The sequence below is a fragment of the Danio rerio genome, chromosome 23 (assembly GCF_052040795.2).
Source record: "Danio rerio strain M-AB ecotype USA chromosome 23, GRCz13ab, whole genome shotgun sequence".
Lineage (NCBI taxonomy): Eukaryota > Metazoa > Chordata > Actinopteri > Cypriniformes > Danionidae > Danio > Danio rerio.
In genome coordinates this window covers 1894352-1912513 of record NC_141043.1, presented here as the reverse complement: position 1 = coordinate 1912513, position 18162 = coordinate 1894352, and the positions used below count along the sequence as shown (strand labels likewise).

The following is an 18162-nucleotide window of genomic DNA, read 5'->3' as shown; positions in this document are numbered from 1 at the left end:
TTAATTAATCGTTTTATTAAGAGTATTAAATGTGGGAAATCATTAATTAAAAGGTTATTAGAAAGCTAATAAACACCGCTTGAGTAAAATATTAATATAGTGTTATACATTTGTTACATGTAAAAATATTTTTATTACATATAATGTATTATTGCCTATCTTAACTTGCTATTATTTCCTTCATCATAAATTAATCCATTATATAAATTAAACCTGTCCAAATGAGATCATTCAGCAAGGCCAGCAAACGTGTATCTGCCAAATTATTGTCAGATAATAATGACTGATCAGCTATAATGACTGATTAAAAACTGTTCACTCTATTATATTGAATGGCGATCGGAAACAATGCTCCCCATTCGGCCGTCTCAATCGCAATATTTGTGAAATAAGGTAAAGTAAACACTATTGTTTATTGTGTACAATATTTATTATTCAAATCTATCAAAATATATCGATGATGATGTCCAAAAAGACGTTATAACTTTAACATCCGTCATAACCATATATGGTTTGCCTAGATTGTGTGTCCTAGATTGTGTGTGCCTAAAACGTGTGTGGTTCTGCGGGTCTGCAGCTGGATATTATTGCGATGCGCAGCTCCACAAGTCACAACCAAGCAAGCCAGTGGCGAGGAACAAACTTCACCAATTGACGAAAGTGAAGGAAAAAACACAGGAAGAAACCAGGCTCAGTTGGTCACAACCATTTCTTCTCTGGCCGAACTTCTTGTGCAGAGCGGCAGTCTAGGTGGCTGAGGCTAGAGAACATCCATCATGGAAAAGCTGCAGGTGTGAGTAGGTCACCAGCAGGCGTTCAAACTGGCCTACGGGATCAATGCAAAGACTTGTCTGTCACCGGGGTCTTTTTAGGAATCAGTCTCATGCTCTCCACTCCACCATGACCGCCACAGCATCTGCTCAGGATACAGCCTGGTCCATGATTATGGATACTTCAAGAAGTCCGCTATGGTTGGCATGAACTCTTTATATGTGTTGATCCTTGAGGTCCTCTATGGTTGGCATCATCTCTTCACAGCAGGTCTTGGATCACATCAATGGCACTGCACAATCTCTAAAGGCCTCGAGATGAATCCATAATTGTAAACTTTTCAAGCAGTTTTCAGATTTCACCATTCTCTTATTTGGTGTTGAAAAATTATATATATATATATATATATGTATATATATATATATATATATATATATATATATATTACAATCTTAAGTCACTTAAAAAAAGAGCAACTAAATATGTAATTTAGCTATATTTAAAGGACCAGTATGTGTTTTGTTTATTTTATAGAGTTAGACAGGCTTAAATTGTAATATATTTTATTATATATATATATATATATATATATATATATATATATATATATATATATATATATATATTTATTTATTAATATTTTTTTTTGCCAAACAGTGCTCCTGTATAAATGAACAGTTTACCAAAAAATGAAATCGTTTTCATTATTTACATATCCGCCACAATTTGCTCTTTTTTTTTACTTTTTTTTTTCTTTTTCGAACACAATCGAAGATACTCAGGAGAATGTTGGAAACCTGCAACCATTGTCATACATAGTATTTATTTATTTATTTATTTATTTGCTTATATGGCCGGGACATTAGCATTGCTGCAAATGTACCAGAATTAGCCTGAAGGTTATTTTTCATTTGTTGTCACTGGACAGATGTTAATCTGCGGCTTAATCCCTTTATTAATCAGGGGTCACCACAGCGGAATGAGCCCCCTACTAACCCAGCATATGTTTTATGCAGCATATGCCCTTCCAGCCACAACCCAACACTGGAAAACACCCACACACACTATGGACGGCTATACACTCCCCTATAGCGCATGTGTTTGGACTGTGGGGGAAACCGAAGCACCCTGAAGAAACTCATGCGAACACAGGGAGAACATGCAAACTCCACACAGAAATGGCAACTGACCCAGCAGGGCTCGAACCAGTGACCTTCTTGCTTTGAGGCGATCGTGTTACTCACTTCACCACCGTGACGCTTGATGTTAAAATTGTCACCCTAAAAACAATACAATAATTATACAATCAATCAAGCATACTTAAGAAGCACTAAAATGTATATGAACAAAATAAACTAAAAACACCAACATTATATAATAGAGATACAGTAAGAGTATTTAAAACATTTAAACAACATGTAGGAAAAACATATATATAGACATCGATGGTTACAGGCTTTTAGCTTTCTTCATACTATCTTCATTTGAGTACAAACACAGGTTTTTAATAACTGGGTAACTCATGACAAATGTTACTTCTTGGGTGAACTATCCCTTTAAATAGATAAAACTGTATGCTATATGGCTACTGAGTGAACAGAATTCTGCCTAAATGTAAGTCTATAAGACGTCAGCCAAGTAATATAGTTTATTGGTTCCTCTTTAGAGTCAAGACATGGCACATTAATGGATTCAACCATTATTATTTATGTGGTCCAGCTAACATTGACAGACCTTTCACATTTCTATTTAATATATTACACCAACGTGGGAACATTTGAACACTCCAGATTAGGACAGAGCATTTTCAATCACTCTGAATCAACTTCTCATGTCCAGAAAATAGCATGACCGTCTCAAAGCAGACAGACAGGAACCCGCATTTCCACATCAGAACCGCGCGGACGTCAAATAAACATCTCAAAGAGCGGCACATGTGCTTTACTGCAGGACCAAATTGAACCGTTATGGTGTTTCTTGATATTTCTAGTGTCCTCATTGTGGAACCGAACGGGATGGACCACGAACATCATAATAGCCCAATGCATTCCAGATCATTCAGGAATAAAAGAGAGGATTAAAAGGGAGATTTATTACTGGGAAAAGTTAAACGTATGATCCCATGCCTCCCATTTGTGGTTAATTAGTTTTCTTTGTCAAAAAGTCTAAAAGAATAGATGTGCCAATCCTACTCTTATTTTTTTTCCTAAAGATCTGCCCTGTCATTGTCAAATTCCTACACACACGCACTTCATTACTCACTTTTCTACTCATAAACCGATCTTTCCAGAACATTCTTCAGTTGCACTGCAGTGCAGGAGTCCCTCAGGCTGAGAAACGGTAAACCGCCAGCATCCGTTAATAACACGTTAAACCACCCAGCGCCTATAAATAATCCCGACCTGTCACGAACGCAAGCCCTAGGAAAGGCATCTGCCAAAAATATGAACAACACAGTTAAACTAATCATCACGAAGCCTGTGATGGTATAAAAACAAGGTTCCCGAGTTGCTGTCAGATCCGAACCCGGAGCGTGTCCAATCTCTGGACTCCACCGAGGCTGTCTGGTCATTAGTGTCACGTCTCGTCAATCACTCCAGAACTTGCCAACACTAATTATAATCAACAGATTTATTTGGAAATCGTCAGACAAGAGGACGAGAAAGAGAGCCAGAGGATGAATTAAAGGACGCTGATTAAAGTCCTGCTGACGAATGTTCTTCCTGAAGCCATTAACAGCACATAGTGCAAGCAGAAGGCTTGACAAGGACACAAACTTGTACTAATAAAGACATTAGAAGAGAGAGCGAGTTCTGAAAAAACGTGGATGAATTGAGATGAATGCAACACAGGCTCATTCTGAAATCGTAGCCCTGTATACATTTCTGGAGATCGTGAATTATGTAGCCAGAAGTGCGCATGGCTGCATTTCTTTTAAAACCAATGCTATGAGGCGGTATGATGCCGTTCCCTTTCGTGCAACCAGTTGACCGCTTACGGCTTTCTGGCTGTTACAGGTTAGCTCACCATGTATAATGTTTCTCATTACTCGTCTTGTTATGATCATTTTGCCTAAATACATGGACCTGTTTAGTCTGATCTCAAGATCTTGCAGTGAACACCAAATGCCGCTCGGTGCTAACTGGATTTACATTCAGATTATGTTTCTTTAAGAACAATCAGTGATGGATGAAGACCTGTGGAGCTGACTGTGAGGATTATTGCTGGTACTATCTAATCTCTCCATGTGAAGACACTATTGAACACCGGGCAGGTGTGTGTGCGAGGTGAAGGTTTTCCCAGTGCAAACACAGCTGTTCAAACCCGTCGCTCCTCAGGAATGCCTTTGTGTGCAGCGCTTCAGCGATGTTGATTCTGAGCTCAGTGGTCAAGTTAATTATTAATGATGCTACTGGCTGAACTGCTTTCACCTGGATGTACAGTTGAAGTCACATTTATTAGCTCCCCAATATATCTTCCACCCAATTTCTGTTTAACAGAAAGAGAATTTCGAAACATTATAAATTTAATAACTCATCTCTAATAACTGATTTATTTTATGTTTGCCATGATGACAGCACATAATGTACAATAGAAGTCAGAATTTTTAGCCCCCCCTTTAAATTTATTTTTCTTTTTTAATAATTTACAAATGATGTTGAACAGAGCAAGGACATTTTCACAGTATGTCTGATCATATTTTTTCTTCTAGAGAAAGTTTTGTTTTATTTCAGCTAGAATAAAAGCAGTTTTTATTTTTTTTTTATTTTTTTTTATTTTTTATTTTTTTAAGGTCAAAATTATTTTTGTTATTCTTTTTATACTGCTTTTATTCTTGCTTAAATAAAATAAATAAGACTTTCTCCAGAAAAATATCATAGATATCATCTGATTTTTCAGGTTTTTTATTTTTAATAAATTTGCAACAATTAAAAAAACTCATTTTTCACATTGTCATTATGGGGGATTGCGTGTAGAAATTTGAGGAAATAAATTGATGTAATTCATTTTGAAATAAGGCTGTAACATAAAAATAGAGGTCACACTTTACAATAAGGTTTATTAGTTAATGTTAATTACTGCATTTACTAACAAGAACAAACAGTGAACAATACATTTACTACTGTATTTGTTCATGTTAGTTAACGTTAGTTAATGAAAATACAATTGTTCATTGTTAGTTCATGTTAACTCATGGTGCATTAACTAATGTTAACAAGCATGGACTTGAATGTTAATAATGCATTAGTAAATGTTCAATTAGGATTAATAAATGCTGTACATGTGTTGTTCATGATTAGTTCATGTTAGTAAATGCATTACCTAATGAACCTTATTGTAAAGTGTTACCAATATATATATATATATATATATATATATATATATATATATATATATATATATATATATATATATATATATATATATATATATATATATATATATGTGTGTGTAGGCTGACTGATGTACCACATGTGGCACATGACATAACACATTAATATTGGAAGCTCCGGGAATAGATGCATCTTGCAGTAACCACTTACCATTGAATTTGTTTACCACAGAAGATGATAATGAACAATAAAATGAGTGTACCCATCATGCATATGGCATTAAGTGCATTCAGCCCCTGGTGACGCCTGGGTTAGTTTTACAATGCATTTATGCACTTTTGAAAACTTTACAAAAAGAGCCAGTACAGCATGAAAGAGCCAGGATACCATTTAAAGGAGACCTATTATGACCCATTTTTACAAGATGTAAAATATGTCTCAGATTTCCCTAGAGTGTGTGTGTGTGTGTGTGTGAAGTTTCAGCTCAAAATACCACACTAATATTGTTTTATAGCTCTTTTAAACGGCCTATTATGATCCTTTGATCCAAATTGTGCCATCTTGGTGACTGTCGCTTTAAATTCAAATGAGATTGAGCTCTTTTTAAAATAGGGCGGAGCTACAGATGCCTGTGTGTCAGCATAGTGGCAGATTGAAAACAAGACTAACATCCTATGCTAATGAGGGAAAGATGGGCACTAGTGGGCGGGGCTTTCCCCCTCTGATGACATGTACAAAAATAATGTCAATCAAAATGTTTCTACAGACTGCATAATTAATATTTTTTTCGTTAAATTCACACACTTCTGACACACAACTGTGTTTAAACCTCTCATAAAAGGGATTTTTGCATAATAGGTTCCCTTTAAAACTACTCCGGCTGTGTTCGTCTGACAGAAGAAAGTCATATACACCAAGGATGACTTGGAGGGTGACTAAATTATATGGTCATTTTAAATTAATTAATTTCTTTGGGCGAGTTATTAAGAAAAATAGATCTTCCTACAGAAGGTTTTGATAGTGTAATATGCAACTAAACAATACATAATGGTCACTAATAACTCTGCTATTGTTTTTTAATAATAAAAGGAAGTACACCCTCAGTGACTTATTTTGTTTCTGAGAAAAAACCAGCCTGATCTCACGAGAAAACATAAGTATTTTACGTTTTGCAAGTTTAGTGGCTAATTCGTACAAATTCGATTTCAGTTGTACGAAATGATACGATTTTAAAAAGGAGGCGTGGCACCTAACCCCACCCCTAACCCCAACCGTCATTGGGGGATAAGCAAATCGTACTAAATTGTACGAATTAGATCATACGAATTCATACGGATTAGCCACTAAATGAAAAAGTTACGAATTGCCATGAGATTGTGTTGGAAAAAACACACACACGCACACAAAATACACCAAGGGTAATCTCATAGTGTGTTTCCGTAATGGTTGCTTGTACACACAGGAGGGTCACTTGAGTCTTAATGGTATGTTGTCTTAATTTTTAAAAGTGCCTCTTAGCACAAATCTAAAGTTTCAAGGGAAAACAGGAGGCGAGCGAAGGGGTGATGACATCAGCAGTGTAAGGAGCGCGATGGACGAGTGTCTCCCGGCAGGATGAGGTCTCGCGCTGCAGTCGTATCAGCTAACATTAATGACATCCTTAATCATTTATATGGGGGAAGTGAGGGGTCACATGCACTAAGGTGAGGGTTTGCCAGGGAAAAGAAAAGAGACAGAGACGCGAGCAAGAGAAAGCAAAAATAAGAGCTTAAAGCAATATAAATAAACTCCACACAGTCCTCTCTCTTTTATCTGATGACACGTCGTTTATTTCCCCCACTGCAGGTTCTCGCTTCACTTTGTATGAGCTGTATATTTTATTGTTTGCCCTTTAGATATTCTTTGGAAAGAAAAGCAAAACATGCTTGAGAACTATTTTCAGACGCTTAAGGTGATGGTTTAATTCTGTCATCATGTACTCTCACTTCTGTTGACCACAAGATAAGTTAGGAAACATGTAGCCATTGACTTCTATAGTATTTGTTTTTTACTGTTTACGGTTGCAAGATTTGGAACCAATTGAGGGTGAGTGAAGTTACATTTTTATGTAAACTATCCTTTTTAGGAAGGTCACTGGTTCGAGTCCTGTCTGTGTCAGTTGGTGTTTCTGTGTGGAGTTTGCATGTTCTCCTCGTGTTGCCGTGGGTTTCCTCCGGGTGCTCCGGTTTCCCCCACAGTCAAAACTCGTGCGCTATAGAGGAATTGATTAACTAAATTGTCTGTAATGTACGAGTGTGTGTAAAAGTGTTTGAGACATAATTTATGAGATTGGTGATTCCAAATTTGTAATGAAATTGTAGGCTTGACTAACAGCTTTGGAGAGTTTTCACGTTTCCCCATTTAGACAGAATGCCTGAGCCTACTGCCTGAGAGGTGCTTCAATGATGGCCACTGAGTGAAATGACTTGCTTTAAAGGGACTTTGCTATATATGTAGTATACAAGCAGTACGATCATACGGAGCTTAACGTTATAACTTAACGTTATACATGCATTCACTGGTTCAGAGGTTGCAAAGTGAAAGGCGACGATCGACGCACAGATTTAATGTAAAGAAAGTGGGGTAGAATGGTAAAATATGGGAGAATTTCGGCAAAAACGGGATTGTTTACATGAGTGAAGTGAACAGGAAGAGTTTGTGGAGACACAGTTTTGCGAGAGAACGCAAAACATCTTTGTGAGGGAATGCAATAAAATTAGAAATATACATTTTCCTCCCACCCATTTTTTTTTTTTTCACCCAGCCAATTTTTTTCTCCTCCACTACGTCCCTTCCGGGGTTCCGTACAATCAAACATAGCAGTCAGTACACTGTAAAAAATAAAAAAAACTTGAACAAAATGCCAAACAAAAACCATAAAATTACGGTAACATTTCTTTGTTGAAATAAAGTGCAAAAAGTAATAAATCTACAGATAGTTTCAGTACATGTTTACAAAACAAACACTGTTATTTTACTGACTTTTCCCAGATTATTACGATCAAACATCAATAAAGTGACTGCACTAAATGTTCAAGAGAAAACGGTGTTATTTAAAAGAATTTTACTAAATCATTACGATGAAACACCTTTAATAATTTAGTAATAAGTTTTATTTTGGATCAAAACAGTCTGATGACGGTCAAATGACAGTTACATTTCATTGAATAGTAGTTATTTATGTAGAGGTTTAAGTTATATGGAAAGATTCAGTTACAAATCTTAAATGAAACTGTAACGTGAAGGTGACGCTGACGAAGGAGTGCAGATCCAAATGCAGGTTTATTCCACAGAGATTGTCAGGCAAGCAACAGTCAACGTGGGGCAAACAGATGTATGCAGGGAATCCAGAGTCATGGTCAAATAACAGGCAATTGGTCAGTCCCGGCAGCAAACAACGTAAACCATTAACATTCAAAGCAAGGCAAAAAAAAAAAAAAAAACCAGAGAGAAACGCATCAAAATGTTCACAGTAACAGTATAACAAGACTAAACGATTGGTGGTTTCATCTGTGCTGCTTTTAAAGGCCATGTAATCAGTTTAACGATCCTCTGACTGTGTATGTGTGCGTGCGCAATCAGCGGAATCTGGAACAGGTGCGTGTGAGTGGATTTTATCTATTTTATTTATTGAACGGATTTGATCATAATAATCTAGGAAAAATCTGTAAAATAACAGTGTTTTTCTGTAAACATTTTAATGAAAATATCTGTAATTTATTTTTTATTTTGCATTTTATTTCAACAAAGAAATTCTACCGTAATTGTATGATTTCTGTTTGGCAGCCGTAGCTGTCAGTCATTTAACTTTATTTTTACGATTTTTCTTTTTTTTTACAGAGCAAGTAATTACAATTTATTACTTTAATTTTACGCAATTTTAAATGCACTTCAGAAAAACAGAAAAAACACTGTAAATAATACGGCAGTTTTATTGTATGAACAGGAAAATTGCTGTAATTTGTCATTAATTATATAGTACATAAAAAACATAAAATATTGTTTGTAATTTTTATGCACTTTTGAATGTAATTTAAAAGAACAGAAAAACTACTGTATAAATAATACTGTAATTTCCCTGTATAAAAACCAAAATGTCAGTAATTTGTCTTTAATGATGAAGTACCTAAAATGAAAGTAAAACTGTTAATTTAGAGAGATTGATTGTAATTTTACTAGGTTTTGAATATAACTTGAAAAAAAAAAAATTTTAGAGACATTTTCTGTAAAATTGTTCTTTTTTTTTTTTTTTTTACAGTGTAGTACATGCTATCACTAGCAATGTTTCCATCCAAAGATGCTAAACAAACGTATACAGAGAATTGGAATATTGCATAAAAGATCTGTAAATAGAGAATAGTTGCCATCCAATGAGTCAAAGAGAACAAAATCGACACTTCCTGATTAACTGCCGCCAAATATCAAAAATAAAAACAGAATTTGCTGCGTTAGGAGAAGCTGCATCAATCTCTTTTTGCTCCTCAGAAGACAATGTTGACACCCAACGAACACGAGGTGGCATTTGAAGATGTGAGACACGAAGCACAGGCGCACTTTACAATTATAGAGGTAATTAATAATATAATAACACCCATACTGAAACGGTTACGTTGTTTTAGATTGACCAAAACGACATTTCAGATGTTTTACAGTGTGCTCAGCCTGCTGTCCATTCAAGCACATTTTTATCATCACATGATCTCTAATGATAAAATCCCACGATTTTTAATGCGCATACTGGCATTTGTATACTGGAAGTGTTTCCATCGTAATTTATGTGCATATTTTCTTATTGAATATGAACTACTCTGTTATGCGTATATATTTTTTATGCAAATTTCCTAATTTTATGCTTATCTTGCCATTTTTATTAAGCATTTTTATGCGTATATACAAAATACATGTAAAATTTGGTGGATGGAGACATAGCTTCTCAGAGCTGTGGACACTATGGCTGTATTTTGTAAATTGTTCTGTTTCTTATATGTTATGAAATATGTATTTTGTTTGTTGTTTTTAATTGGACTTTAAGTCTTATATTAAGTTGGATGGATGAATGAATGAATGAATGAATGAATGAATGAATGAATGAATGAATGAATGAATGAATGAAAGAATAAAGAATTTCCGAGCCAGCAACTCCATTAGCCGGTGCAGTTAGAGAGGTTGAGAGCAGCCCATCACGTCTCACCAAATCTCTGGATCTCCAGGAGTGGAAACCCGGCTTCATGTGCCAGATCTCTCCTCAGCGCTGCACGTCTGCTAATTGAGTGGGTTAGCGGTGGCTAAGGGTCTCTCTGCGCTGAGGCCAGAGCTTATAAAGATGGGTGCGGGTGGCCAAGCCAGCTCCACTCCAATAGCTGATCTCAGGTTGCATGGAGATGGTCCAGAACTTTTAACACAAGCACCCAGAGAGACCGCGATAACTCACCGCATTGAGTTCTTACATACTGGCCTCATGAAAGAAAAGTAAAATAGGTTCATGAGTCTAACCTTACTAACTGTTCCATGATCAGCACCACCATATAAAATCAAACTATATCTGTGCTGACTGTCCTGATAGTTTAAAAAGCCTGCTAAAGACCTGTTTATCATAAGCTTATTTCACAAATATGGCAATTGAGACCATAGAACAGGGAAGGGTTGTTTTCGGTTCTTTCAGCAAGACTAGCTAATGGGCAGTATCTGCTATATTGACTTTGTCAGATAAATAATGACTCATAGAAAACTGTATTGTTCACAGTTTATTATAATTAAATGGCAACTGGACAACCGTAAACAATGCTTCCCTTGGCCATATTTGAGCAACAGGACTGCTTTTACCTGGGAGTCCTGTCCATGTGCAGAACCTCTCTGTTTTATTTCTTTCACATGCCGTAAAAACATTTGGGGAATTCTCACGTCTATTCATTTGAAGAAATTAACATGTGCTTTGATAGGGGTTTCAGTGCGGCCCTAAAGGACGAGGAAACGGCCATGTTGGCTCTTTGTACGAGCAGTAAAAGCAGCTCTGTCTGTGAGACTCCACCAGCATTCAGGACTCCACACAAAACCCCCTGACCTCTTTTGTCCACCAAGCCCATTTGATTAGGAGCTTTTCTCTTCCTGCTCTGTTGTTTTTTCTTGTTTTAATTGACCGGTGGGACCAAGAGTAAGAAAAGGGCGTCAGGGTGTCAACCTCAGTCGCCTCATTTTCAGTCAGCGTTTTCTTTTCTGTCTTTCTGCGGTGGGAATGCGACGGCCGCTCACTCTGGTGGCTGTATTCCAATGGGAATCCCGGCTTTAATAGATGTCAGACCCGCTCCGATCAGACCCCCCGCTCAGATTGTAACAATTAAACTCGTTAGACAGAAAAGCGGAACAGAGTCATTGAAGGTCAGCGTATGGGATGAAATGTTTTTTTAGTTAATGATTTAGAAATGAAACCGTGCTCCATTCATGCAGATGCAGACTTTGTGCCTTGTTGGATACTGTGAACACTATCTCCAATCTTTAGGAGGGCTCGAATGAACGGGATACATTTTCTAAACATCATTTAGGTTCAATTTAATAACACATGTCTGTGATTTCATGTACTGATTGCGACAGGATAAGATGCCTAGATAATGCTGAATGTCTATCAGTCTTTAAAATGTATGGTTAAAAAAAATTATAAAAAAATTGCAGCTGCAGTTGCCGGAATGTTACCGTTATCGTTCATAGTTTAGGTTGGTGAACGAATCATTTGCTCCTTTGATTTTTCTGGCTTCTCCTTTGTTTTTTCAAGCTTAACTCTTGCTTTTGTCTGTTTCTGAAAGGATCAGATGTCAGAAACACTTCAATAATCACGTGCACGTTATTATCATCAGACCAAGAAGGTAGTTTTTTCAAATATAGACTCGCATAGGAGCGATCACGAAAAAGTGAAACCTCTAGCCCTTTTAGACGGCCTCGTTGAAATAAAAACAGGACACAGCAGATTTAGTTTTTCTTGGCTTTGTGGCTGTTCATCAAGACAACGGCAAGGTTTGTTTGAGCTCGGGTCGACCATGGCTTGTTATTATATGCATATAGTATTACGATGTAATGTCTTGGCTGTGTATTTAAAAATGACGTTTCTCTGTAAACCAAAAGCGTTCAGGTGTGCATCTAGCTCCGCCTTTTGGAACCCTTTTGCCATGATAGGTACCCTTTGCAAGGGGTAAAAAAAAAGTAGTATGTTACGGTTTGCTTTTAGGTACCTTTTTACAGTGGAAACGGCCATAAAAGTGTACCGAACAATATCATACTGTAACGTAACAGGCCATAAGGGCCCACTCCTTTTTGGGGCCCTCTGAAATGAAAGCTTTAGCTATAGTTCTACCAGAAAGACTGAGGTTTCACATCATTCATAATAATTATCTCGTCAGCCTATAACAATAAAGGAAGCCCTATATGTAAGCCCATCTAAGGTGACGGTGTGGAAGTTTCTCTCCATCCTCCCCATCACCACCACCACCAAGTCGGCCTCATCTCCACGTAGGGGGTTGGCTTCGCCCTGCCTTCATCTTCAGGCAGGATCTGCCCACTCATCCAGAGTTCTGCACTATAGATGGGGCTTACGCCAAAGGACTTTATGAAAGGATTGTAACGAATTCGCTTTGTTTAAACATTTATCTGCCTCCTAAAGTCTTTCTGTTAGAATTACTATTTAGGGGCCCAATCAAACCAGCAACAACTGTCCGCGATCCCCCACTCTTTACCTTCGTCCACGACAAACTCACCTCTCCCCCAAACCCACTCTTCACTTCAGACCATGACAAACTCCGCTCTCCTGCCCAAACAAGCCAATCAATTCAAATCAATTTTACAAAACGTCACTTCTCCCAGATGCTCAAAGAAGGTAATTTCCCACTTTGAAATATGTCAAAGCGAAACTCTTAAGTGTGGAAAATAAGAAGCAATTTTATATTCCAGTGAAGCTTTGCAAGTGCAAATATTCAGACTGGTCTTTTGCAGGAAATCAATTATTTCTCCCCGAGTTTATATTAAACATTCCTCACCCAGTAAATCAATCCTTACTAGATAATTAAATACATCTTTTCTACAGAAGTTGGAAGCGGATTCTCTCCGGACGCCACTTGACATGTCCAGATCTCAACATGACAAATGTTCAATCAGATGTTCTTCAGCAGCTCTCTCAAGTCTGCCAGCTCAAGCTTGGCAGTTCTTTCAGGAGTGAAAATGCCAGAGAGGCGGACTTCTTTCCAACTCGGTCAACCAAAAATAATAAATCTACATTACACAAATAAATACATATATGGGTTTACCTCTTACCACTACCTCATCCAAACACACAGCCCAGCAGATATTCGTAATTATGCAGTGTTGCATCAACACACCGTACTTGTGTTAGTAAATCTGGCAGCATACTTTAATATGCAGCCAACAGCATGAACTCATTTGAGAAAACAAAACAATAATATACTTTGACAGACTGCTGCAAGCGGATCATTTTAATGTGCTGTAGTTCTGTACTGTACTAATGATTCATCGCTTGCAGTTTTGTCATAGTAGAATCAGCTCCATAACACATGCTGTGCAGTGAAGGCACCTGACCGCTGCTGAGTACGGTAATAGATGGCGTAAGTACTTATGCATGGCAGTAAATGGCTTTAAGTGACTCTGTGCATCAGGGGGCATAGCTGGCTCTGTCTGTGGTCGTTTACGTGCGTTTTAACGAGGCATTCACTGCCCCCCTGAGAGAGACCTGATGGAGAAAGGCCTGAACGGGACCATTGACTACGCCAACTGCAGCTCAGACTAAAATCAACAGCAGAATTACATGCTTTAGTGAGCGAGCCCCCAATAAAACAGTCCTTAGAGACTGCCGGCCTGGCCCTCCTCCCTGTGCGACTCCGTCCCTCCGACAGGGAAAAAGAGCCCACTGTTGAATTCGCTTTCTTCTCTGCATTCCTTTAGTGGGAAACCATGGCAATGCAGCCATCATAACCTTGACCATCCAAAGAAAACAAGACTCCAATCCAGGCAAAGAAGGCAAAATTCGCAAGAACTACCCTCCATTAATGCCTTGAATTAATAGTTTATTATCCCTGTCCGTTGAACGTGAAGTCAATTAATTGAAGTCAGACTATGCATGAGTGGAGCAAGTCCACCGAGACCCACCATTATAAACTCCTACTCTTTCTTCTTTGCTTACAGGTCCTTGTTAGGAACCTTGACCCGTTCCATTGGGAACTTGTCCATTCTCCCTGATTAAGGTCTCTAACTATTCACGTATGGGTCTTGTTTCATCTATAAGTGCGGTCCATTGTTCTCTCGTAAGCGTTTTCCTGCAGAAAGGACTAATTTCACTTGTTCCATTTGAGTCTCGTACACTTGCCTTTGAACCCCTTTCGTGCTGTCTGTAGGGGCCCTATTAAAGGCCCAAGTCAGACCGTCTCTAGGGTGACTGAAAAAATCTGGACCAATTACCTGTGACCCACCATACAAGAGCGAGAAAGAAGAAGAAAAAGAGCATTAAAGATACAGAGCGAGAGAGTTGTTACAAAGCATTTAAAACACCACCAGAGGCTTTCATGATGAAATATGACTCTTGAGTCGAGGTGCCGGGAACTTTGTCTCTGCCTCCTGCGAATGCATAGATGAATTATGTGGTCGGCACTACATTAAGACTCAATCTCAACACAGAGAGAGAGAGAGAACAAGTAAAAGAGCACACTCCTCAAGATGGATCCCTGGTTTCCAGGTTTTCGCACCCAGCAGTACAGTAATTGGCCGAGTTTGCTGCTGCTTGTCTGCTCTATTGGGACACCCCAACACTACAGTGCTATTGTGATCGTCGAATCTAGCTGTTCCAGGAGGTATTTCGAGCTGCCCAATGAAGAGGTCCACTTCCAAGGCTACAGCTAATATTGACTGCGATAGTGATATTGTTCCACAGTTTTGGCTTCAACAAGAGACTCATAGTGTTGAGGATTTAGGATCAGAAATAATAGCCTAGTGGCACGAGGGGATATTTACAACGACACTTGAGGCCTAGTGCACAAAATAAGAACAAACTTTGGGTTGCAGAGTAAGTTTTGGATTGACAAATCCTAAGAGATGTAAACTGCTAAAGATGAGGTTCATATGTTACTATGTATCCCTAACGCTTGATATAAAGTCAAATTTAGCGTTATCGCATTCTGCTACATTTGTGGATATACAGTGAAACTAATTATTGGGTCTCACAGGACCACAGTGCCACAGGAATAAACATAATTGTAAATATAAACACAAAACTTGACATAAGAGCCAATTTTTAAAATATATATATATATATATATATATATATATATATATATATATATATATATATATATATATATATATATATATATATCCACTAAACTAACATGCTCGAACAGTCATCTAACTATATTAACTGATAGCTAAGCATGTGCTAAACTGTATGCAAAACCTAAGATAGACTATACAAATACTTTTACAATAGACCAGAGATGGCAAAAGAAAAAAAACACACCTCCTTTATTAAGTAGAAGTACAGATACTTGTTTAAAACCACTCTGGTAAGAGTTGAATTACTGACTACATTTTCATACTTAAGTAAAAGTAAAGAAGTACGGACTCAAAAATGTACAAAAGTAAAAAAATAAATAAAATAAAGTTGCCGGGGCGAGGCAGTGGCGCAGTGGGTAGCACGTTCGCCTCACAGCAAGATTGTCGCTGGGTCGCTGGTTCGAACCTCAGCGTTTCTGTGTGGAGTTTGCATGTTCTCCCTGCCTTCGCGTGGGTTTCCTCTGGGTGCTCCGGTTTCCCTGCCTTCGCGTGGGTTTCCTCTGGGTGCTCCGGTTTCCCCCACAGTCCAAAGACATGCGGTACAGGTGAATTGGGTAGGCTAAATTGTCTGTAGTGTATGAGTGTGTGTGTGAATGTTTCCCAGAGATGGGTTGCGGATGAAAGGGCATCTGCTGCATAAAAACTTGCAGGATAAGTTGGCGGTTCATTCCGCTGTGCCGACCCCGTATTAATAAAGGGACTAAATTGCCGACTCTCTCTGTCACATCTGGGTAGTCATCCTAGCCTTTCTCATAGTAATCTTCATGTACTAGCCCACCCCTATTGGGAAGAATTGGGATACCCTTACCCCCTCAAGTGAACACAGAAAACAAGGAGAGATTGGGCCTAAGTGTACAGTGAATATAAAGAGAAGAGTGTTTATACAGGTGGTTTGTCAACTCCACTCACCTGTGTGAGGCACACTTAAAAGTGCACAATATTCTTATAGAGGGATGGAGTGATTTCAATTCATATAAACAGGATTGGATCGGGTCAGTTCAAGCTAAGATAATAGAGAAAGTGAATTCTGATATTTTCTTACAGTAGTAGTTATATACACTTGGGAAAATAGTAAATATTTTTTCAACTATATATATATATATATATATACAGTTGAAGTCAGAATTATTAGCCCCCTTTTGATTTTTTTTCTTTTTTAAATATTTCCCAAATGATGTTTTACAGAGCAAGGACATTTTCACAGTATGTTTTATAATATTCTTCTAGAAAAAGTCTCATTTGTTTTATTTCGGCTAGAATAAAAGCAGTTTTGAATTCTTAAATAACTATTTTTGGGACAAAATTATTAGCCCCTTTAAGCTAATTTTTTTTTCTGATAGTCTACAGAACAAACCATCGTTATACAATAACTTGCCTAATTACCCTAACCTGCCTAGTTCACCTTATTAACCTAGTTAAGCATTTAAATGTCACTTTAAGCTGTATAGAAGTGTCTTGAAAAATATCAAGTAAAATATTAATTATTGTCATCATGGCAAAGATAAAATAAATCAGTTATTAGAAAAAGGTTTTTAAAACTATTATGCTTCTAACTGTAGAACTAAATACATTGATTCACACTGAAATACATGATGAATACTCTTGACACATAAAAGTGTAAAGCCTGTAGCTCATAACAAATGTGGAAGGTTATTGCGTGTCATATTTAACAAGCCGTTTACTACTAATTTGATGTATTTTTGCTCGCATGGATAATTGAATATTAATCAGATGATGTCATTACGCTGCTGTGCCGTCAGCCAATCGTTGCATTGCTGATCATGATTTCGAGGATCGATAGGTCTGTTCTTCACAACACACGCAGCGATCTCAGATCAGTTCATCCAGACATTCTACTCTGATTCGCGAACTTGTTTGAAGAACCAAATTAGCGAGAGATCAGTTATCAAGATTAAAAGATCCAGGATATGCCAAATCATCTTAGATCATTTAAGCGAGGCACGAAGAACGGACCCCTTGTCTTTAAAGCTTAGATAAAACAAGTCCTGCCTCTACTTAAGCAGGGAGGTCTTGGGATGCATTGCGATGAATTGGAATGCTGAAAGATAGCAGACCTACTCAGCCCTTCTCATCCTGAGAAGGACGTGTTCCTGTTCCTCAGGCCTGCTAGAATCCTTTCCGTGAAACATTCCCAATCCAAACACTCCTGAACTCCGGCAAACCATCTCCGCAATTCTCCCCGCGAGCACCGTGCCATGACAAACACCCGTTTAATACACAGTCACTCCCACCAGCGCCGGCGAGAACCCAAGAGGCATTTTTCAAGACGAGCGAATCACATCCCTGGCGTTCAGGAGTACATCGCGGTCCAGGAACACAGCTCCGGATGGTTCTGGCTCATATGTGGTTTCTTTATAGAGAGGAGCTCATCCGCCAGGCCTTTCTATCTGAGCAACACCAGCGTTATGTGTTCATTAGGGAGCTGTCTCAAAGCCAAAAACGCCTCGTTTCCAGCACTCTGTGCATCTGTGAGGGGATTTGTCCAAGAGAGTTTCGCTCATTCGTCAGATATTTATCACCTGGATTTAACACAGCTTTCATATACATATATTAATTGTGAAAACCCAGCGGTGGGATTATGCATTATAATATTACGTAATTTCTGGCGGGAGGGAGAGAAAGAGGAACCTAACGAGGGATCTAAGGAGGCTTATAAAGGAAAGACTCTCGCTGACGG

At 38.1% G+C, this 18162-nt stretch overlaps 1 protein-coding gene and 1 long non-coding RNA gene across 2 annotated transcripts in view; one reads left to right on the top strand and one right to left on the bottom strand.

Moving 5' to 3' along the window:
• tgm1 (transglutaminase 1, K polypeptide) overlaps positions 1–18162 on the bottom strand; it is a 115385-nt gene that overhangs the window by 35595 nt on the left and 61628 nt on the right. The gene's annotated exons all lie outside the window — the stretch shown is intronic.
• LOC137489174 (uncharacterized) overlaps positions 8362–18162 on the top strand; it is a 37537-nt gene continuing 27736 nt past the window's right edge. Inside the window, exon 1 of the long non-coding RNA XR_015523028.1 lies at positions 8362–8741. This is a non-coding gene — a long non-coding RNA (uncharacterized LOC137489174). The remainder of the gene's footprint in view (positions 8742–18162) is intronic.